This window comes from Pleurodeles waltl, chromosome 3_1 (assembly GCF_031143425.1).
Source record: "Pleurodeles waltl isolate 20211129_DDA chromosome 3_1, aPleWal1.hap1.20221129, whole genome shotgun sequence".
NCBI lineage: Eukaryota > Metazoa > Chordata > Amphibia > Caudata > Salamandridae > Pleurodeles > Pleurodeles waltl.
The window spans coordinates 369,896,853-369,920,172 of NC_090440.1; positions in this window are offsets into that span (position 1 = coordinate 369,896,853).

Here is a 23,320-nt window from a genome sequence, read left to right on the forward strand (position 1 = left end):
TCCCTCTTCCTCCTCAAAAGACATTTCTCAGTTGCGCCTAACTACTCCCCACACGTTCATACAAGCATGAAACATACAACCATAACAGGTAAAATGCTCTTGCCCCTGAACCTGTCAAATCCACAGACACCCTTTACAGCCTGGTAGTGTTTTCTATATTAATCATGGATGTCGGCAATGATTGGCCAATCTTATTAAGCTGTAATTGTTTATCACAAGAGCTTGCATGCTAAATGTTGTCGCACTCTCCTTTCATTATGCCCTTAACTCCTACGTATTATTAGGTTTAGTTGCAAAAGTCTCCCCTCCCAGCTACCCTTGTTTTCCCCTTCCAATTTCCCTCCTCCTTCTTTCTTCTTACACCTTTTGGTGTGGCAATGCTGTGTAAAATTATACAAGTATGCAAATATATCGCAAAAGAATGTACAGCTGGTATTGTTGTGTGGAATTTGTGTTTAATAAACAGATTTAAAAAAAAAAAAAAAAGATTTTGCAGGAGAGTGATTACAGAAGGGACTGATGACACGGACACTCTCTGGGACATCCTCTACGGAAGGAACCCATATGAACCAAAAAAGGGGATTTCCCCAATGAAAAATGCATGGAATTGTGGTAGGTGAATTTAGCTAATGCATTCCCTCAGTCCTAAGAAGTAGGATGGTTCATAAGAAAACAACACATGTATTGTTTAAGTGATTGGTTTTAGCATTCTATCTGACCACCAGTCTGCTGAAGGTAAGTCGCAGAGTTGAAGTTTTTGGAACCAATTATTTTCATCACTTCAGTACAAAAAAGTTATATGAATTGTGTTCCCCTGTTGGTGTTAATGACTTAAAGTCCACCATGCATATAAAATATGTGAACAATAAGGCTTTCTGGCAGTTCCACTGCTGATGGTAGTTTTTTCAAAGGAATAAAATGCCCCATCTTTTTAAAGTAATCTACTATTACCAAGATGGTGGTATGGCCCTGTAATGGAGGCAACTCAATATATTTCTGGATAAATTGGAGATTATGGGCCTGATTACGCATTTGGCTGTCTGAAACCCTGACAGCCAGAACAGACAGTGCGCAATCCAACAGTGCTGGGGAGCGGGATAATGTCGTAGGCAGTGCAGGTGCCCACCTATGGCCCCCAACACTTGTTCTCCACCAGCCTTTTCATGGTGGTTGAACCACCATGGTTGTAATCAGCAGGGCGGCACTGACTTCAGCGCCCCCCCTAGCATATCACAACCAAGACTGCCGACCTGCAGTCGGTATCAGAGATACCGCCATGGTTGTAATCAGAAGGGCAGCACTGACTTCAGCTCTCCCCTAGCATATCACAACCAAGACTGCCAACCTGCAGTCAGTATCAGAGATCCTGGTGGAGACATCGGTCTTTTGGCAGTCCGACCACCAGACTTGTACCGTGGTAGTCAGACCGTCACAACCGCAGCGGTCCAACTGCCACTGTGAGCCTAACAGTCTTGAGATCGCAAGACTCGTAATCTGGCCCAAAGTTTGGCAAAACTAATGAATCTCTGTACTTACTTAACACTTTGTGGAGATTTGCCTTTATGAAACTGCTTTAACTGTTTTGGGATCCATTGCAATTCTCTGTCCAGTAGTTTCAAAGCCAAGAAACTAGATTGAATTCTTGATAAAGAGACAACTGAAAGGTATGGCATGCAGGGAATGCTTCCTTAATTTTGATAGTACTTCTTGTAATTCACATTGATGTTCTTCCAGAGTAGATGAATAAATCAGAATGTACACATCCAAAATGTCTCTCAGTATATCATTCAGAAAGTGCCGGAAGGTTGCGGCGGAGGGGCCTTAGAGATGCCATACGGCATAACCAATGTTCAAAACGCCCATATGTAATGTTAAATGTAATTTTACACTCATTTCTTTCATAAATACATTCTAGGTTATATGTTCTCTAAGATCTAACTTGGAGAATCTTTGGCAGATTTGACTTTATCAAGAAGTACGGATATGAGGGGGAGAGAGTACAGGTTTCCTACGGTAATTACATTCAGCTTTCTGCATTCAGTACATTGTCCATATTTAGAATGCACCTTTCTCAAGATCAGACCTCCTGCTTTAAAAGTGGAGGGCTGAGTGAAGCCCTTTTCCAAATTCTTCTGTCAGTACTGCCAAAAAACTCTGTCCTCTATTACTGTCAAGGGGTAAAGTCTGACAGGAGGAATTGGTTTGTTCAAAGTCAAATCAATCCAGCTGTCATCTACTTCATACAGAGGAAGGGAGTATGCCCCCTTTTTTCTGAACACCTCTGGAAAAGTATCATATAGCGGGGGAATCACCTCTTCTTCCTCTTTTTACTTATGAAAGGCCTCTGAAGAAACAGATTACAGAACACAGCAGGTCAAAAAATGGCCCTTTTCCATAGTCGTCTTCGGAAAACAATGTTAGCCTCACAATAAGATGAATTAAGAGTTATCCCTCGCTTGTTGCGATCAATTTGTGGATTTTGTTTCCTAAGCCAAGTAGTGTCAAATACGATGGAAAAAGAAGGAGCATCTATTAAATAGAATTGTATCTCCTCTCTGTACTAAGTCTGAGTAGCTATGAGTAAAGGAAAAGTCTCAAAGCATATGGCTCTGGACATAACGGTTGAACAGTCAATTTGCATAATGTCTTCCTTTACTGTGTTTTTTTTTCTTGATAGAAATCTGTCAATCTGCTTAAAACTCATTGTCCATAAAACAGATGAATGCTCAGTATTTAAGAAGATCAAGGAGCATGATCTTTCCTTGAGAAGTGGCAATCGTAACTTGCGAAAACTAATGGGTTGTGTCTACAAAGGATGCCTATAATAGACACTTCAGTAATTTGTAAGCCAGTCCTGGGTCCATAATTCAGAGTTGGGTTGGATCTTTTTCCTGCAACCATGGGCAAACTCTCTGTGAGAGGAGGCCTCTTTTGCATGGTTAGCCGCCCACATTTTGCCTGATGTTCATGTGTCCTGAAAATTGTAGAGTCCAGGTCCCCTGCTAATCAGGTCCCCTAGGCCAGATCCTTCCCTAAATCTGGTGTGATGCTTGGCACAATTGGATACACTCTTAAATATCGCTGTAAGTCCCTAGTAAAGGGGTACACAAGTACCCAGGGCATGGGATATTAGGAGTAGGCCCCTGAGGGCAGCAGCACTGATTGGGCCACCCTTCAGGGCCCTACACCCAGAGGCACCCAGCTATGCCATTTCAGGCTGAGTGTTCTGGGCCAAACCTAAAAAGACCAATTCGACATGGCACACTCCCTGTGTGCCCTGTCCACCTTACACTGCATTTGTTATGGGTGAGTCACCCCTCTGGCAGGCCTTTCAGCCCTAAGGCAGGGTGCCCCATAATGAATGTAAGGGGACAGTTGCATGAGCAATATGCCCCTTCAATGTCCTTGCCAAACCTGGGACAGAGTGAGTGAACAGAGCAGCCATTTTAAGTACATGTACTGGACACTGGTCAAACACAAGTTCCCCCGTTACATGAAGGCCACTCTGCACCCTGGGTTGTTTGGTATCAAACAACTCAGGATGATAAATCCAAATTGTTACCAGTATTGGATTTATCATTAAATGTGCCCAGGGGACAGCTTAGAGGTGCCCCCTGCGAAAGCTAAACTAACTGGTATGGTTGCTGACTGGTTCCATCCAGCATGCCACCTCCAGATGGCCAATATACAAACCTGAGGGAGAGCCCTGGCTCTCTGGTTTGTAAGACAATGCCCTTCCTGGGTGGAGTAGCTAACACCCCTCCCTCAGGAATGTGTACTCTCCTGGCGGTGAGCTTCAAAGGGCTACCACCCTTGCAACTCGAGCCTCCAGGCCTGCTGTTAACAGCAGATGGCTTCTCCCTTTGTGAACCCCCATGTTTGGCGGGAGCAAAAGCAGGAAACCGCACAAAGGGTAGCAGGAGGGGTCTTACTGAGCATGCACCACCCCTTGGGGCTTGCAGGCGAAGTGGACCCTCCTTTTCTTTTTCCTCCATGTTGGATGGCAGGAAAATAGCCAATGAGGTTTGGGGACGTGACCCTTCTCTCAGGAAGTGGTCACTCTAATGGGGGTAGCTACCCAAGGGTAAGTGTCCTATTGGACACTACCAGGTTCCCCCTAAAACACCCACTAAATTCAGTATTTAGTGGGCTCCCCTAGACCAGGAAACCAGATTCATAAGGAAGAAAAGAAGACAGCACCAAAGAACCTGACAGCACGAGAACAGAGGACCTGCTGCACCAGAAGAGGCTCCAAGACCCCTGCTTGTTGTACCAGAGACCGGACAATCGCCGCTGTGGAGGAGCTGACCACTGGACTGACCTCAAAAGACCAAGAGGACCTTCAGACTTTGCAAATAGACCAAGATCTCCCTCCTGAGTGGAAGCACCACTCAAGAAACCAAAGAAACTAACAAGGAAGCAACAAATCGGTGAGGGTCAATTCACCAACCAGATGACATCTCCACAACCGGAAGTTGCAGCTGGATCCAACGAAACACTAATGACAGCCCGGACGAGACCTACACGTATGCCAAGTTTGGTGGCACTGCACCCTCTCATAGCCGAGCTGTACCAATAACCCAGGTACTGGTCAGTGTATGTCGAACAACAACAAAAACAGCTCACCCAGAGCTGCAACTAGACCAGGAGGAAGCCCCATTCAAGGGACTTCAAGAACACCCCAGACCTCCCACCAGAGCGCCCTAGTTGTCCTGCAAGGGCCCCAGAAGAAGACTTACCTCCAGTTCCAAAGGCTTCCATTGTGGACAGCATCCAAGACCTCCAAATCACCCTGCACACGTCTGCCCTGAGCCCTTCATCGTGGAACCTGCTGTGTGCCACGGGTGCCTAACCCCTTGAGATCTCAACAGCCAAAGGAGACCCAAAGACACCACCTTTAAACCTGCAAACCAGCTCCTTTTCCAGGTGGACCCTCCAAGTGGCCCTATGCCTGTGCCAAGAGACTTTCAACCACTGCTCGATCCGGAACCTAGAGCCGCCCAAGACTCTCCAGCTGGCACGGGGTGCCCACCAACCTCATCGACCATCCTGCAAAAGAAGAGACCTGTAACTCACCTGTGTGATTTTATATGCATTTTTCTAGGTGGCCTTCCATTGATTCCTATGGTGCGTGTAGGAAAATACCATTGTTGGCATGGTTATCCCCTAACTTTTTGCCTTTTGTTGATGCTAGTTGTGTTTGAAAGTGTGCTGGGACCCTGCTAACCAGGCCCCAGCACCAGTGTTCTTTCCCTAAAACTGTACCTTTGTCTCCACAATTGGAATAGCCCTGGCACACAGATAAGTCCCTTGTAAATGGTACCCCTGGTGCCAAGGGCCCTGTGGCAGCATGTGTGCAGCATGTATTATGCCACCCTGGGGACCCCTCACTCAGCACATGCACACTGCCTCACAGCTTGTGTTTGCTGGTGGGGAGAAAAAGACTAAGTTGACCTGGCACTCCCCTTAGGGTGCCATGCCCACAACCCACTGCCTGTGGCATAGGTAAGTCACGCCTCTAGCAGGCCTTGCAGCCCTAAGGCAGGGTGCACTATACCACATGTGAGGGCATAGCTGCATGAGCACTATGCCCCTACAGTGTCTAAGCCAATTCTTAGACATTTTAAGTGCAGGGTAGCCATAAAGAGTATATGGTCTGGGAGTTTGTCAAACACAAACTCCACAGTTCCATAATGGCTACACTGAATACTGGGAAGTTTGGTATCACAATTCTCAGCACAATAAATCCACACTGATGCCAGTGTGAAATTTATTGAGAAATGCACCCAGAGGGCATGTTAGAGATGCTCCCTGCATGCCAGCCCAACTGCTAGTGCTAGGCTGACCGGTCTCTGCCAGCCTGCTACTTTCAGACTAGTTTCTGGCCACATGGGGTGAGTACCTGTAGAGATGGGTTGTTAACTTATGTAATGTAGTAGGAAGTACTAGTACTTTATGAGGGATGGATTCTAGAATGGAACGGGGAAGCTGGAGAGAGGAGAAGGAGAGAGAAGAAGGTGGGAGCTGTGCTGGTGATACTGTACATTGCTGTGCTGGAGATGCTGTACATTTGGGGCCAGATGTAGGTACAAAGCAAATTGCGACTTGCAATTTGCGAGTCCGAGCGACTCGCAAATTGCAACTCGCAATTTGCTATGCAGAACGGTGTCTCAGACGCTATGGGGTTGCAAAGACCCACCTCATTAATATTAATGAGGTGGGTCGCAAATTGCGGCCCCATAGCGACTATGGGCACTCACTGACATGGAGGCCTGCTGTAGTCAGCAGACCTCCATGTCCGTGACTGCTTGCTAATAAAGCAGTTTTTTTGTTTTCAAGTGTAGCCCGTTTTCCTTAAAGGAAAATGAGCTGCACTTAAAAAAAAAATCCGAAACCTTTTGTTTCGGTATTTTTTCAGGGCAGGTAGTGGTCCCTTGGACCACTACCTGCCCTGAAAAAATATTTTGGGGTCCATTCACAAAGGGGAAGGGGTCCCATGGGGCCCCCTTCCAATTTGCGAGTGGGTTACCATCCACTTCAAGTGGATGGTAACTGCGACTCCATTTGCGACCGCATACGCGGTCGCAAATGGAATTGCATAACACTGCGAGTCGCAAATAGGAAGGGAACACCCCTTCCTATTTGCGAGTCGGAAATGCATTTTGCGAGTCGGTCCCGACTCGCAAAATGCATTTCTGCATAGGAAACTCCGGTTTGCGACTCGCAAACGGCAATTTTTGCCGTTTGCGAGTCGCAAACTGGTTCCTAGATCTGGCCCTAGATGTGAAATAAAAGGAAGATGGAATAAAACTTCGCTAGAAGACTCATCTTTACATTGGCGACGAGGGTCATGCTGTGCAGGAGACGGATTGAAATTGAGTAGAGCATCTCCACTCCTGGAAATAAATTCAGCACAATAAACAACGGAAAATAAAAATAAAAAAAGAGAAGGAAAAAGAAGGAGACTACTAGTGGAAACTTCAAACATTGATTTTTCTTAGAACTGGTGAGCAAAAAGTTATTATTGAAACCTGACAGTTTGTTCTTGATGTTCTTGATGTTAAATAACTTGATATGAGAAAAATAATTTATCGGACCTTGTGAAGGAACTGAATTGGATTCCTAAAGTGAAACTAAGCATCTTCATAAAGGTAACTGATAAAACTTTTAAACAATATATGCCCGCGCGTCTGAAACGAACTGTGTATGTTTTTTAAATATTCAACCGAAGTAAGCGCGTGCTACACTTAGCGCTCTGCTAGCAGCGTGCGCACACAGCACGCGCAGCACGCGAAGAAAGCTGTGTAGTGCTCGCGCTGAGAATTCTTAAAAAATAAACATACTGCGAGCACTGCGCGTGCTGCAATCAGCGTTTTCCTAGCAGCGCGTGTACACAGTATGTAAAGAAAGCTGTGTAGTGCTCGCGCTCAGAACAGTTTAATTGATTTGTGCGAGATATGAAGGAAACTGTGTACGCTCACCGCCAGCACAACGTGCCAACGTAACAGCAACTAAATAACATATAAATAGTTGAACAAAAGAAAAGAAAAGAACTCACGTGTACACTTAACGTCTCCCTGTCTTAATATCCATATTGGAAATTGAAGAGGGACTTAATAGAAATTAGAGGAAATTGAAGAAAGACTGGATAGAGGTAGAACACTGCTCTAAGGAAAGACTCTAAAAAAAAAAAAACATTTAGAAGTTAAAGGAAGAAAGAAGATATGTTCACAAAAAGCATATAGATCAAAATTATTAATATAATTGATTTACATTTTTAACAATAACGTTGAATAACGATCTAAAGAAATTATGGGTGATCAAAGTATGTCTTCACCACCACCGTTTTTGCCAACCCCTGGAGAGCAATCCATTCCATGGAAACAGTGGAGAAAGATGTTTTCTACCTACTTACTAGCAATTGGGGGTGATCGTTACAGTCCAATCAGAAGACAAGCAATTCTTCTTCATCATTTAGGTATAGAGGGAAGAAGAATCTATGAGGACCTACCTGAGGTTTCCTTAGGTATGGGTGATGGTCAGCCCTCCAATCTATTCAAAATGTCCTTACAAATGCTAGATTTGCAGTTTACACCTAAAGTTAACTTGGATTTAGAACGTCATAAGTTCTTCTCGAGGATGCAGAATGCTGAGAAAGACATAGCATTGTACGTAGCAACCTTACGTGGACTCGCACTGTCTTGCCGCTTTGAACAGTTATCTGATTCTCTGATAAGGGACCAGATCGTAAGGTGTGCCTACAACAAAAAGATAAGGGATAAATTACTAATGAAAGATCCCAATTTGGAAGAGGCTATACAGATCGCTAAAGCTATGGAGCACACAGCTGTATGGCTACTGGAAATGGATGGTTCGAATAAAGAAGGAAAGCAGAATATAGTTAATGAAATAAGAGATAAGAGCAAGCTCCCAATTGGGGAAATGAAGAAAAAATCGACAAGAAATTGGGAAGACCTGGACCGAGGAAGATTTTACTCAAGGGAAGTAAAATGCTATAGGTGTGGAGCGCCTGGACACATTGCATCAAGCAAAATGTGTGCTGCCAAAACCACTGTATGTCGCAATTGTGGGAAAAGAGGGCATTTTGCCAAAGTCTGTAAGTTCAAAAATAACGAAGGTGGCGGACGTGCAATCCAAAAAATTCAGGATGTATGTGGGAATTTGGAAGAAATAATATTAACTGTGGAAGGAAGCTCCATTGATCCAGTGCCTAAGGTTACAACTGCGAGTGTAAAGGATCTGATAAACAATGTTGATCTGGAAAGTACAAGTGTTTTAGAGAAACCTCATGCTCAGGTGTTATTGAATGACATGCCAATTAAATTGTTGGTGGATTCTGGGAGTCTGTTTACCCTCATTTCAAGAAAAACTTATGAGGAATTGTGGAATAATGTGGAAGAGGAGAAAATGTTGAAACCCGGTATAAAAGCTGTGGGGTATGCAGGGAAAAGAATAGTGATGATAGGCATGATTTGGATGACAATTGTTTTCAAAGAGAGAGCAGTGAAAGGAAGAATATATATCACGGACTTTGGTACCAATTTATTGGGCTGGCGTCACCAGAAAGATTTAGGGATAGTCCTCAATCCTAATGCTAAAGAGCCGGTAATGGTGATGGAAAAAGGAAAAATGTGTGAAGTTAATGAAAACTCTCGTCATCCTTTGATTCAAAAGCATCCACAAGTTTTTTCTCCAAAATTAGGCATCTTGAGAGGATTTTCTCATAAAATTGTATTAAAGAAAGATGCAAAACCGGTTGTCCACAGAGTGCGTGGCATACCTAACTTGATGAAAGAGCCTTTGAAAAATGAATTGGATAGATTGTTGCAAGGCGACATCATTGAACCTATTGAGTCTTCAGAATGGCTTGCTCCAATTGTGGTTGCGCCCAAGGAAGGAGGGAAGATTCGCCTATGCATCGACCTTACAGATTTGAACAAAACTATTTGGGTGGACAGACAACCATTGCCATATATTTCTCAGATGTTGTCTGTAAAAGGTAAAGGGTGCATTTTTAGTGTGTTAGATATGTCTTCAGCATATCATCAGATTAATTTACATGAAGATTCTAGGCACTTGACATCCTTTGTGACGCCTCTGGGAGCATTCCGCTATAAGAGGATGCCTTTTGGATTAGCATCTGCCTCAGCTGTTTTCCAAAGACTGATGGAGGAGATTTTTGGAGATTTGGAAAAAGTGTTATGCTTTGAGGATGACATTTTGATTGTGGGTAATGATGAAAGAGAGCATAACCACTTATTCAAGGAAGTGATGTCCAGATTGGAGAAGAGAGGCTTAACCATTAAGGAGGAAAAGTGCCAAATTGGAAAATCTGAAGTAACTTATCTGGGACACTCTGTTAGTGGAAATGGTATTAGACCTAAGAAAAGCATAGTGGCCGCAATTGAGAAAGCACCAGAGCCAACTAACAAGGATGAATTGAGATCTTTTTTTGGGTCTTGCAGAGTACTGTGCCAAATTCATAAGGAATTTCACGGAGATTGTAGAACCTTTAAGGAGATTGATGAAGAAAGGAGTGATATATGAGTGGAGTGAGGACTGCAGATGTGCGTTTCAGAATGTGAAGAAGTATATTTTGAGTGCTCCTACTTTAGGTGTCTTTGATGTAACAGCAAAGACGTACCTGACTTCGGATGCGAGCAATGTAGGAGTGGGAGCAGTCTTAACGCAGGTAAAGGATGGTGATGAGTATGTTGTAGGTTTCGCTTCCAGACGATTGCAGGGTGCAGAATTATCGTATTCTGTAATTGAGAGAGAGGCCTTGGCTTGTTGCTGGGGAATCAATCATTTCAAGTTTTACTTGTGGGGAGTGCCTTTTAAATTGAAGACAGACCATAAGCCCTTAATTTATATTTTTAAAGGGGGGCATGGTTTAGAAGGGAATGTAACACCGCAAATTTCAAGATGGTTATTATCTGTAATGGAGTATAATTTAGATGTGGAGTTTGTAAAAGGTAAAAGAAATGTGGTGGTGAATTGTTTATCTAGAATGCCTGTGGATGTGGATGAAATTGTGAGTGAAGTGGTTGAGAATTTTGTGGGAACTATCTTGGGTGAACTGGCCTTGAGCGAGAGTGAATGGGCCAATACTAAAGCGAATGATGTGGTTATGAATAAGGTGGAGAGTAAAATAATTAACGGGTGGACATATGAGGATGAACATGATAGTGATGTGTCTTCTTACTTTAGGATCAAGGATCAACTGAGCATACTAGAAGGTAGGATGTATAGGAAGAGTCAAATTGTTCCTCCAGAGGGTGTTAGGAAGCACATAATTGACATAACACACCAGGGAAATTTAGGGCGAGGAGTAATGAAAAGGAAAATAAGACAAATGTTCTGGTGGCCAGGGATAGACAAACAAGTAGAAGAGACTGTGAAACATTGTGTACCTTGTGGTAATAGTGACAAAACTAAGATCCTAAGGCAAACACCCCTAGCTCCCATGAGTTTTCCAAAAAGACCCTGTGAAAAACTAGCTGTGGACTTCATTGGTCCCGTCTTCAAGTTGGGTGCTAAGAGCAAATTCATTATTGTACTTGTTGACTATCACTCAAAGTGGTTTGTAGTCAAAACTGTTGACCAGGTGGATACTGCAAGAGTCATAGATTTCTTTGAAGAAGTCTTCTTAGAAGAGGGCATCCCGAAAACTATTGTGTCTGATAATGGCGTACAGTTCGTGTCACGTGAAATGGTGGAATATCTACGGAGGATGGGTATTAATCATGAAAGGGTGGCTCTATTTCGGCCACAGGCCAATGGTTTGGTTGAAAGAGTGAACAGATTGATTATGGACAATATTCAATTGTCTTTAGCTAATCATCTCTCTTGGAAAAGAGAATTATGTAAAATGATGTGGACATATCGCACAACTCCACATTCGGTCACTGGGGTGGCACCGTTTGTGGCTCTGAAGGGGAGAATGCCTGGTGTGAAAGAATGCCCAGTGTGGTTAAAAACTGAAAGGAATGTAAAAGTAGACAGGGAAGCAATGGTAAAGAAAGTGAAAGAGATGCAATGGAAAAATATCCAACATTATAACAAAAGAATGTGTGTGAAATATGGCAACATAAATAAAGGAGATCGGGTAGTGACAAGGAGAAGTGGAATAGTTGCGAAGGGAGACAGCAAATACTCTGCTCCTCAACTTGTGAAGGAGGTCAAACAAAATGTGGTAGTCTTAGAGGATGGCTCTTCCTGGAGTATGGGAAGTGTGTGTAAAGTTCATCGTTAAAATGCTAAAATGCAAAGTTTCTTAATTATTTTGTAGAACTTATATTGTAAGCTTGTGTCAATAATATTGTCTTATTTCTACTTATCTAATCCCATTTATGCTTTTCTTTGTTTTGTTATGTGTGGTATATCATATAGGGGGAGAAGTGTAGAGATTGGTTGTTAACTTATGTAATGTAGTAGGTAGTACTAGAACTTTATGAGGGATGGATTCTAGAATGGAACGGGGAAGCTGGAGAGAGGAGAAGGAGAGAGAAGAAGGTGGGAGCTGTGCTGGTGATACTGTACATTGCTGTGCTGGAGATGCTGTACATTTGATGTGGAATAAAAGGAAGATGGAATAAAACTTCGCTAGAAGACTCATCTTTACAGTACCTTTGTGCACTCTGTGACCAGGAACAAAGCCTGTCCTGGGTGGAGGTGCTTCACCCCCCTCCCCCCCCCCCTGCAGGAACTGTAACACCTGGCGGTGAGCCTAAAAGGCTCAAGCCTGGTGTTACAAGGCCACAGGGCACTCCAGCTAGTGGAGATGCCCGGCCCCCCGGACACAGCCCCCATTTCTGGCAGCAAGCCCGGAGGAGATAATGAGAAAAACAAGGAAGAGTCACCCTAAGGTGTCCTGAGCTGAGGTGACCCCTTCCTTAGAAAATCCACCATCTTGGAGGATTTCCCCCAATTGGATTAGGGATGTGCCCCCCTCCGCAAAGGGAGGAGGCACAAGGAGGGTGTATCCACCCTCAGGGACAGTAGCCATTGGCTATTGCCCTCCAGCCCTAAACCCACCCCTAAATTTAGTATTTAGGGGTGACCCTGAACCCAGGAAAACAGATTTCCTGAAGACCTAAAGAAGAAGAAGGACTGCTGACCTGAAAGCCATGCAGAGAAGACAGAGACGACAACTGACTTGGCCACAGCCCTACCGGCCTGTCTCCAGATTCAAAGAACCTGCAACTGTGACGCATCCAGCGGGACCAGCGACCTCTGCCGACTCAGAGGACTGCCCTGCAACCCAAAGGACCAAGAAACTCCAGTGGACAGCGGCTCTGTCCAAACAACAAAGAAGAAATCAACTTTAAGGGGACTCCAGCCTCACTCCTGAAGCGTGAGTTTCCAACACACTGCACCCAACGCCCCCAGCTCGTGTCCAGCGGAACTAACACTGCAGTTAGGACCCCCAGGCAACTCCCATGATGTGGCCACCCTGAGATGACCTTCCTGCACCCCCCACAGCAATGCCTGCGGAGAGAATCCAGAGGCTCCCCCTGACTGCGACTGCCCGGTAACAAAGAACCTCACGCCTGGAAGAAGCACTGCCTCGCAGCCCCTAGGCTTGAGAGGAACCAACTACTGATGCAGGAGTGACCAGCAGGCAGCCCTCATCTTTGCCCAGTCAGTGGCTGGCCCGGGAAGCCTCCCTGTGCCCTGCCTGCATCGCCAGAGTGACCCTCAGATCCCTCCATTGAAACCAATACAAAACCTGACACCTACTCTGCACACTGCACCCGGCTGCCCCTGTGCCGCTGAGGGTGTATTTTGTGTGCCTGTTTGGGACCCTCAGAGTGCTCTACAAATCGCCCTGGTCTGCTCCCCGATGACACAGGTACTTACCTGCTAGCAGACTGGAACCGGAGCACCCCTAGTCTCCATAGGCACCTATGTTATTTGGACCCCTCTTTGACCTCTGCACCTGACCGGCCCTGTGTTGCTGGTGCTGGGTGATTGGGGTTAACTTGAACCCCCAACGGTGGGCTGCGTATGCCTCGGAGACTGAACTTGTAAGTGCTTTACTTACCTGCTAAACCAACTTGTACTTACCTCCCCTAGGAACTGTTGAAATTTGCAGGGTCCACTTTTAAAATAGCTTATTGCCATTTTTGACAAAACTGTGTACATTACTGTTTTACTTCAAAGTACCATATTTACCTATGCCAAGTACCTTACAATATATGTACTTACTTGAGTTCTGAATCTTGTGGTTCTAAAATAAATTAAGAAAAGAATATTTTTCTATATAAAAAATTATTGGCCTGGTGTTAAGTCTTTGAGTGTGTGTTCCCATTTATTGCCTGTGTGTGTACAACAAATGCTTAACACTACCGTCTGATAAACCTACTGCTCGACCACACTACCACGACCACACTACCACGAATAGAGCATTAGTATTATCTATTATTGCCACTATCAACCTCTAAGGGGAACTCTTGGACCCCGTGCACACTATCTCTCACTTTGAGATAGTATATTCAGAGCCAACTTCCTACAGTGCATAATTACGCGCAGAAAGCCTAAATTTAGTAAAACTTTGAAAAATCATAACTCAAAAAGTACTGAATGTATCTTAACCATTTTGGTCGTAAAAATTATATAAATATCTGAAGTATTTTTATAAATTCTGGTCTTGAGTTATTCTTTGGCTGTGTGTGGTACATGATTGATTTTGTGAGTACAACTAATGGTTAGCACATCTCCTGGATCAGCCTAACTGCTCGACCAGCTACTTTAAAAATTGGAGCATTAGGTGATCTAATTTTCACCTCTGGAAACCAATGTGTGGTTTCCTGGACCCCTGTGCAGAGTGTGCCTAGTTTTGCACACTACATAGAGGGCCAGCCTCCTACAGTCTCATCAAATGTCTTGGTTTTCTGAGGTGGAGCTTGGCCGCTGACACCAGTCGCCGCCTGATGCCGTAGCTCCTCGGACCATGTCTTGCCGGGGTGACTCCAGTGGCTTCCTGGGGACTGGGGGCAGGTATCTGAACCCTGCATCCTTACATGTTTGTCCTCCTAGCCCCAGGGGGGGCTTTGCCACCAAGAGCAGCTGGATGGGGCTGCTGTGAGTTGTAGCAGGGGAGCTGCTGTAGAAGAGCACAGCCTGGGCCTGAGAGCCGGCCTGCGCACTACTGCTCTGCCCTGAAGAGGTGGTTCCTGTGGACGCCCCTCCAAGACACTACTGACTGGGATCCCTGGGCACCTTGGCCTCTGTCGGGAGGCACCCCCAACCCTGCCCAGAAGCATCATGGGGCGCCCCTGGGCTTCAGGATTTCTAGAGGCCTGCACAGACTGTGTGACAGGTAAGGTCTCGCTCTCTGCCTCCGATCCCAGATGAATCAGCTCATACCCAGTGCCCCGCATGTCAACTGGGCCCGACCTCTTCATTTGCCCGCCAGGGCTGGTGTGATATTGTGGGCCCCCCTCACTGATGGGGAATGGATGCAGTGGAGACTGGCTTCAGAGACCTTCAGGGGGCTGTTGGATCTTTCTCACCCCACCTTGGATCTCGCCCTTCCTTTTTTGGACTTTGGGAGAGTTGGCAGCTGACTTGGCCTCCCTAGAGGATCACATTGGCATAGTTTCAATTCTTTCCCCCTCCCCACTGCCATTTGTGCAAGACTGCTGCATGACCCAACTATAGGCGTGTGCGTGGCCGCCACCCCCGAACCCTTGCAGATGCCTCTGTGAAGAGCATCTTGGCCTGGATTCTTCTGGACATAGTTGGTCATAGCACTATGTGCACTCCCCACTCCCTCTAACACCCCTGTAGGGATCCTTGTCTGGCAAAATCCTGGGACTTATCCTGAATCCCTTCGCTCTTCCTTCCCTTTACGTCCCGCTTGTGTGCTGCCGCTAGAGGGGCTCATTCAGTAACTGCTCAGTGACCCTGCAGGACTAACCTGCACCCCTGTCTTAGGGTTTGGACCATGTCAGGGGGCCCCATCAGACTGCATGGCTACTCGGAGTGAGGACCGCCTGCCTCCACCTTCCCTCCCATCCTGGCGTGCGACTCCCACCCCACCCCAGTGGTGCCCACCCTCATCCCTTAATAGTAAGGTTTCACTTGGGGCCCCCTGCCTGGATGTTACTGTGACTGCCACTATTCTGCCCCTTCTGTGGCTGCTGGAACCATCCTTACCCCATAACACCTGACCTCATGGCCTCTGGGAAGACATCCAGACAGCTGCTCTTTTCTGACGTGGTGGCCCTCACAAGCCTCCAGCCCCGCCACATCATCTGGATGACCTAATATCTCGCATTCTCCAAGAAATCGTGGTGGTGGGTCGCAAACTGGAATCCATGGATGTCAAGATCACAGACCTCACATCCGACACAAAATCCATACAGGTGGAGATTGGGGTGTTTCAAGGACACCTTGGAAGTGCAGTCATTCACTATCGCTGCACAGGAGGCTGAACGTCATTGTCTTTCCCACAAAATCATGGACCTGGAGGATAAAGGCTGGAGACATAATATCAGCTTCTTCAGATTTCTGGGGCAGGTAGAGCAGGACAGTGATGGGCACTTCCTATGTGACGTTCTCTCATGCCTTCTGGGGATCACCATCACCCCTCCTCTAGAGATCCAGCTTGCTCACCATATCCAGGCTTGTCACCTCATGTCTGCTAATAAGCCTTGCTACTCATCGCCTGTTTCCTGCGTCATGTCCAGGTCCAGCAACTCCTGACCTCCGATCGCATCCATGGCCTCTATGACCATGAGGGCCATGAGATCCGCATCGTGGGAAACTACTCCAGGGAAACCATTGACAAGTGCCAGGCCTTCTTGCCCCTTTGCCCTGCTATGTCCAAATGGGACATCAAATACAGACTGCTGGAGCTGGTGCAAATGTGAATCTCCATTGATGGATAAGAAGAACATCCTATACCCAGATGACCTCAGGGCTTTTCTTGATTCACTTCAGGATCCTGACATGGACACAGCCCCTCTCACCCCTCTATCTTCACCCCCAGCTGGGGGCCTGGCTCGTCCCAGGCCAGTGGAGCAGGCTTGGCTGGCTGCAGGAGGGGCCTATCCCTGCACCTTCCAGCACCAGGGATAGAGCCATCAAGGCAGTGAATCAACTTACGTTAATGTCCGACAGGGACTATCTCACTTCCTGCTGAAGGCCAAAAAGGCTTCTGACCCGGCTGAGAAGGATGACAGAGAGTCCCATGTCTGACTGCGACACCGATTGGCTGAGTACTATGCTTGCACTTGGTTTCCTAGTCCCCACTGTTAGGTTCACCCACCCTACTTTAGGATCTGTCCTGCAAGGGGACACATCCTTCACCTGACCAAAGCCCACTACCTTCTCCTAGATCTGGCTTTCTGGAAGAATGGTTCCGGGGGGGCTTTCCTCATTCTTTCCTATTTGATGATGGGTCACTGCATGCTGCATGTTGCCAGCTGCTTGCTACATGATGGGTGTTCTATGTTGCCAAGTTTGTCTCGTCTGTTACTGTCTGTCACTGCATATCATTGTACTTTACTAGCTAATGTTTATGCATTGTCTATAGCACTGCAGGTGTCTCGTGTCGTGGTGGTCCCTAGCCACATGCCAGTTGGGTCTTTTCCCCCTCTCCCACTCTTGAGAGTGCCCGCAGTATTCACCCTACCCTGCCTGAAGGCTTTCCCCAGTCTCTCGTTATCTGGACTCCCACCACATATATCGGGGGCTCTCCCTCTTGAGTGAGGTGTTTTGGGGTGGGGCTTCTTCGGCAGTGGTTTTCCTGCCCCTTGCCATTTCTGTGAGGATCTAGGGTACTGTGGCCCTCCCTGCCCACCCTGCCCTGCCCGCCCACCCCAGATTCTCTGCTGGGTCTCTACATTATGTTGGGGGAGTTTTTTTCTTCCCCCCTCTCCTCATCCCTCCCCCGCTCCTCATCCCCCCAGGACAATTCCCCATCTTGCCCACTCTACCCATCTCCCCCGCTAGGCCTGTCTCGGAGGTCCCTGGGAAACAAGCAGTTTTTTTTGGCTCTGCTGATCAATTAAGTTCTTTCCTTCACACCCTCTGGGCGTAGGGTACCCAGACCCACTTTCCTTTTCTTTACCACCTCCCTCCATCCTGTTAGCCCTCCTAACCCCTTACTCAACCCTGATCCATGTTTCCTTTCCCTCCCTTTCCTACCGCCCTCACTTCACCCTCTCTTTGTGGCCACTCTGCTATCCTCCTTCCTTTCCCCTCTTCTTCCAGCCCGCCACCCCTCTTTTTTTCCTCTGTGTCTGCATCCGTTTGTCTGCCGCCCATGGCGTCACTACTTTTGGCGGCCCTATCTTGGAATGTCCATGGCCTCACCCATTGTATCAGGAGAAAAAAGGTCCTAGCTTATTTGAATTCGAAGAAGGCTGACACCGCACTCCTGCAGGAGATGCACCTTACGAGCTCTGAGGCCGGCAAACTCAGGAGGGAGTGGGTGGGGAAGGTGCTCCACAGCAGTTGTGCCTCTGTGCTGCACCCTAGGGATGTACCAGTGCCTTGCAAATGCGAGGTGGCTATCCTCCTGAGGTGGTTGCTCCCCTCCTCCGTCCTCAAGATGTGGTCGGACATTGAAGGGAGATACGTCTTTGTCTGCCTCAAGATCCTAGACCGCGTCATCTTTGTGGGTTCCATTTATGCCCTTTTGGGCCCAAGACAGCCTTCCTTCTCTGCCTTAACCACGTGCTCACGGAGGTCAGTTCCACCAATCTGATCCTGGGGGGGGACTGAAATGTGACCTTTGACACCGCTCTAGACTTCACAGGTCCCCTTGACATGGCAGCCAACCCAAACAGGGCCCTCATGCAAAACCTCTGAAAGGATCATGGTCTGCTGGAAGCCTGGAGCCTACTCTATCTGGCCAACAAATCCTACACCCACTTATCGCCCATGCACACCACCCAATCCCGACTGAACTATTTCTTACTCTTGCACACTCACTGCCAGTGATGGCTGATGCCTGCATCCTGGAGGGCTCGCTCTCAGATCACTCCGTCTTCCCTCTTGCTTGACTTCGAGGCAGTAGGCCCGATACATTAACCCTGGAGGCTCAATACCTCCATCTATCATGTGCCCCACCGTAAGAGATTTCTGCAGTCCAACCTCACTACATGTCTGAGCAACAGCAAAGGCTCTGTGGAGTCTGCGCAACTCTCTGGGCTGTGACAAAAGCTGTCCCCAGTGGTCAGCTTATGTGGGTCGCACTTCTCTACAATAGGCGTTGGGAGAAGCAGCAGACGTGCCTGGAGGCATCCATCTGCGATCTAACCCGTTGCTACACTGACCGCCATACAGATTCCACAGGGAGGAGCCTGAAGGAAAGAAGACTGGACAGGGCGAGAAGGCAGGCCTCTTTTTCGTGGGAGGCAGCTGTGTTGAGCTTGGCTGTCATGGACCCCACAGGTCGTCTAGTGACACACCCCTAGGAGATCACAGACACCTTTGCAGCTTTTTATTGCTGGCTATACACTCTGGCAACAGTAACCGATGGGCCCCAGATCCAAAGCTTTCTGGACATGGTCACTCTTCCTCGGCTGAATGATGATGGCAGGGGCCTGCTGTCCGGCCCTGCCACCAAGGATGAGATTGATGCTGCTCCATATAGCAAGGCACCGGGGAGGATGGCTTCCCAGTAGAATTTTATAAGTGGTTCACTGATGATGTGGCAGAGTTCCTTGCAATGGCTTACTCTGGGGCTGGGGAAGGGAACTGGCGAGCCTGGGGCTGCTTAGCAACAAGGCCCTAATCACCATGCTTCACAAACCACTCAAGGACCCCTTTTCCTGTGACAGCTATCAGCCTATCCCACTCTCGAATGGGGACGTAATGATTCTAATAAGTGTCTTAGACCCCACTTCAAGAAGGTCATTTCTACCCTGGTCCACCACACACAGGTTGGTTTCGTCCTTGGTTGGTTCCCCCAGTAACCACCTGCTCACCCTAGCTCAATGCCTCTGGCTGGCGAAAACCCTACCAGGGGAGGCTCTGGCCCTCTCTCTGGATGCTGAGAAGGCCTTTGACCACATTGAATAGGGGTATCTCTTCACAGTGCTGAACTGGTTCGACCTGAGGAAGGATTTCATTTCCAAGTTTCAATGATATTATAATGACCCCCTAAGCACAGGTGAGTTGTGGGGATTTCCGATCCGCTGTGGGACATGTCAGGTCTGCCCCCTTGTCCCGCTCTTCTTTATCCTTGCCTTGGAACCCTTGACCGTGGCCAAGCATCAGTCCCCAGATACTGTAGTTGTCCCAACCCCAGGCAGCCCCTCTTCCATGCTCCTTTATGGGGATGGCATTCTGCTTACACTCGGGGATCTCAACCACTCGCTCCCGGCCCTCTCGACTCTCTTGGATGACAATGCATTCATAGCAGGTTATAGGACCAAATGGGGGACGAGTGAAGTCCTCCCTCTCTCCTCCACCACTGCAGCAGTGATCCAGGGTCAACAATTCTGCTGGACACCGGCCTGCCTCAAGTACTTGAGGATACTGGTAAACACAGGACTGGAATATATGATGAGAGACAACCTTGTGCCTCTGATGCAGCATACGAAAGTGGACTTTGCAAAATGGACGCACCTCAACCTTTCACTGTGGGTCACGTGCAAGGCGGTCAAGATGGTTACCCTCCTCAGATTCACATCTGTGCTGGGAATGCTACTCTTCCAGGTTCTGGCCACTCTCTTTCACTCCATGGACCAGCTCATTAAGAGCTTCATATGGGGTTCTATGTGCCTGCATGTGGCCAGCTCCAAACTAATAGCACTTAGAAAGCCCAGTGAGCTAGGTCTTACCTAAATAGAACACTGTGCCATGGTGCTTTAGCTGGTGCAACTTGCTTACCTGCAGCGTAGTATTGTGGACCACCCCCCCATCTGTACAGATACAGAGTAGTCTGTCGGCGAGCCTGATCTGGTGTTGCGTAGGTTCTGGTTATCCTAATGAGACTACTGGATTCGGGTGGCAGAATCACCTGTACTGCGGGGGACTGAGTCTGATTCAGCACCATGTGACACCTGTCGGCCTAATCCAGGTTTGATCTGGCTAACTAGAGTGCCTCATCTCCACCCAAGAGCAGGGATAATTAGGGCAACTGAGCACATGACATACATGACTCCTAAGGGGAATCGTGGTCCCTCAGATCTCATCTGTTTCTCTCAGTTGCTTTAGTCTCACATATGCAAGGACAACCAGAGTATAGTTCAATAAGGTTTTATTGAAGTAACTGCATCTTAGATAATAAAACATGTATTGCAATAACTAGGATGATAAAGCACAATAAGATTAAAATTGTGACAAGGAGAGTAGAACACAAGAATAACTCTACCATACTGTCACTAATGTTTATAGAGATAGTTCCTACCTAAGCTATGTTAGAGAATAGCATGTTAAGCTCTAATTCTGCCTTTCAGGTTCCCTCTGGGCAGACATCATCCCTCATACCTGAGCAAGAGGCCTGTAATCTACATAAGCAGCAGTAGCGAAGCAACCAGCAATCAGCATACAGTCGTGGTCATCTGGCTGGAATCTCCCTCTACCGTACATGGGTCAAAGTATTGTTTTTATAATAAAACAGCTGATGTTCCAATAAAGGATCCCCACGTAAGAGTGTGTATATTTCTGTGAACTTTGGAGACAAAGCGTACCACTTTTGCCAGCAATCTATCTCACTGCAGCCTTGAGAAAAGCACAGAGTGAGAGAAATGTCTTGTTTACGAACGCAGGGCTGACCTAGGCAGCAAAATAGAGAAAATAAAACAAGACAGCAAATGTAGCTAATGTTAAAATAATAAAACAAAGCCGAATAAAATATATCTAGGTTAAAGTGCACAGCGGCAGGCCTAATATGCTGAAATAACGTGTATAAAATTATAGCTAAAATGGCTACACAACACTGGTTTTCTCCACAGTATGTCTATGGTACACTCAGAGTGAGCTCTGCCAACCCCATGATCTGTGCAATGGCTACCACCTTGAAGAGGGCTCATGGCCTTCTTTTCATGGATCACAGTCTCCACACCAAAGTCCCACTGTGGCGCAATGGGGATATTTGGATTGAGAGCCCCCCGCCTGACTGGCCTGAGTGGAGGCAGGCAGACATAGAAACGATCTCCCACCTGATAGTGGATGAGTCTCTAAACACGTTCCAGGCCCCCTGGGAGGAGTTTCATATACCTCTGATCTGTATTGGTGGTACATGCAGCTGTACCACTGTACTCACAGAAGCATCCCTCTGAGTTCTGGGTTCCTCCCCTGTTGTTGCCTACTTTTGGTTGTGGGGCAACTTCCGTGTCATGATGTCAGGCCTCTACAGCCTCCTGATCTATCACAAATACTTCATTCCGCAGTCGGCCCTGCTGCAGGCGTCATGGCAGGCCCTTCTTCAGGTGGACTATGATGACGAGGACTGGGATGAGCTCCTTGAGGGTCTCGATGGGGGGGTGGTCTGAGAGGCCAAGATGAAGTTCTGCCTGTTTAAATCAGTGAATGATTGCTACTAACAATCAATGTAACCCCTCCTGAATGTAACCCCACCTGAATGCACCACTGTCTTACAGTCCATGACAACAATTCTGTGGCCCACTACCAGTACTATGACAAGCTAAACACAGTTAGTGATGTGTCCCCTACCACCTTTGAGAAAACCTTCCTAACAATGTCCTGGAGGGGATGTACTCCTAGTACATCCACACAGAGGCCCAGGTCAAATGGTAGCTCCCATACTGTGTTCCAGTTCTCTCATCATTGTGCATTCTCCAGATGTCAGTTGAGACAATGATATGTACATTCCTAGGAGAGAAATGTGCATTGTTATGCCTTTACTCAGACAAGATATGAGGGTATCAGCAGTCATTTAAACACCAACAAAGTCCAAGAGCTTGAAGCATGGTGTAGGCAATTGCAAATCACTGAGTCCCACATTGCTCTAATCCTAACCAAGATTTAGAAGCAGCTGTCATTGTCATATCAGAGGATTAAGTAAAGGCAGTGTGCGCATATCTCATATCACGTCTAGTTGTCAAAGTTAAACATTACTTGTTGCATCACTTACAACAACTGTGTGTTCCACTTCTACTACAGGTAACCTTGCCATTCTCAACATGGAGAGGACACCAGATACTGACACTACCACTCTGAATGAAGGCCCCAGTGAGGAAAACACCCATGGATGCATCCGTATCACAGGCAACCATTCACCCCCAAACCTGTGTCCCAAGGACAGTGTCTTCCATCATATGCCCCCCAGGTACCTGAGTCTCCTGTCTTCGACCCTGACAATGATGGTCCTGCCACCAGTGGGAGTGGGCACAGTGTGCCAGGGGCACAGGTATTCGGGGGTAGGGTGCGTGGGAGGGATGGTGTGGGAGGGATGGTGTGGGCCAGAGGATGGGGCTCAAATGGACACAACTGACCAGGACTATCTCCCAAGTCTTGGGAGCCTACCAACATTCCCAAGGCATGATAGGCCAGGTACTGACCATGACTGGGGAGTTCTGACAGCTGCAGAGGGACAACCACCAGGAAGACATGCATCAGTGACAGGCCCAAAATACCATCCTGGCTTCCATTGCTGGGGTGCTGAGGGACATTAATACCACCCTCAGTAGGTTTTGTACCCAACATCAGGACTCTTCCACTAGCAATGAAACATCAGGCCCTTCTACATTTGTGGCTGCTAGTGGAATGGAGGCCCTGCCAGGGGAAGGGAATGCCTCAGACACCCCACCATCTGTAGCAGAAGAACGCCCCGCAAATGTGGATGTCCACCCAGACATCCAGGAGGAACAGA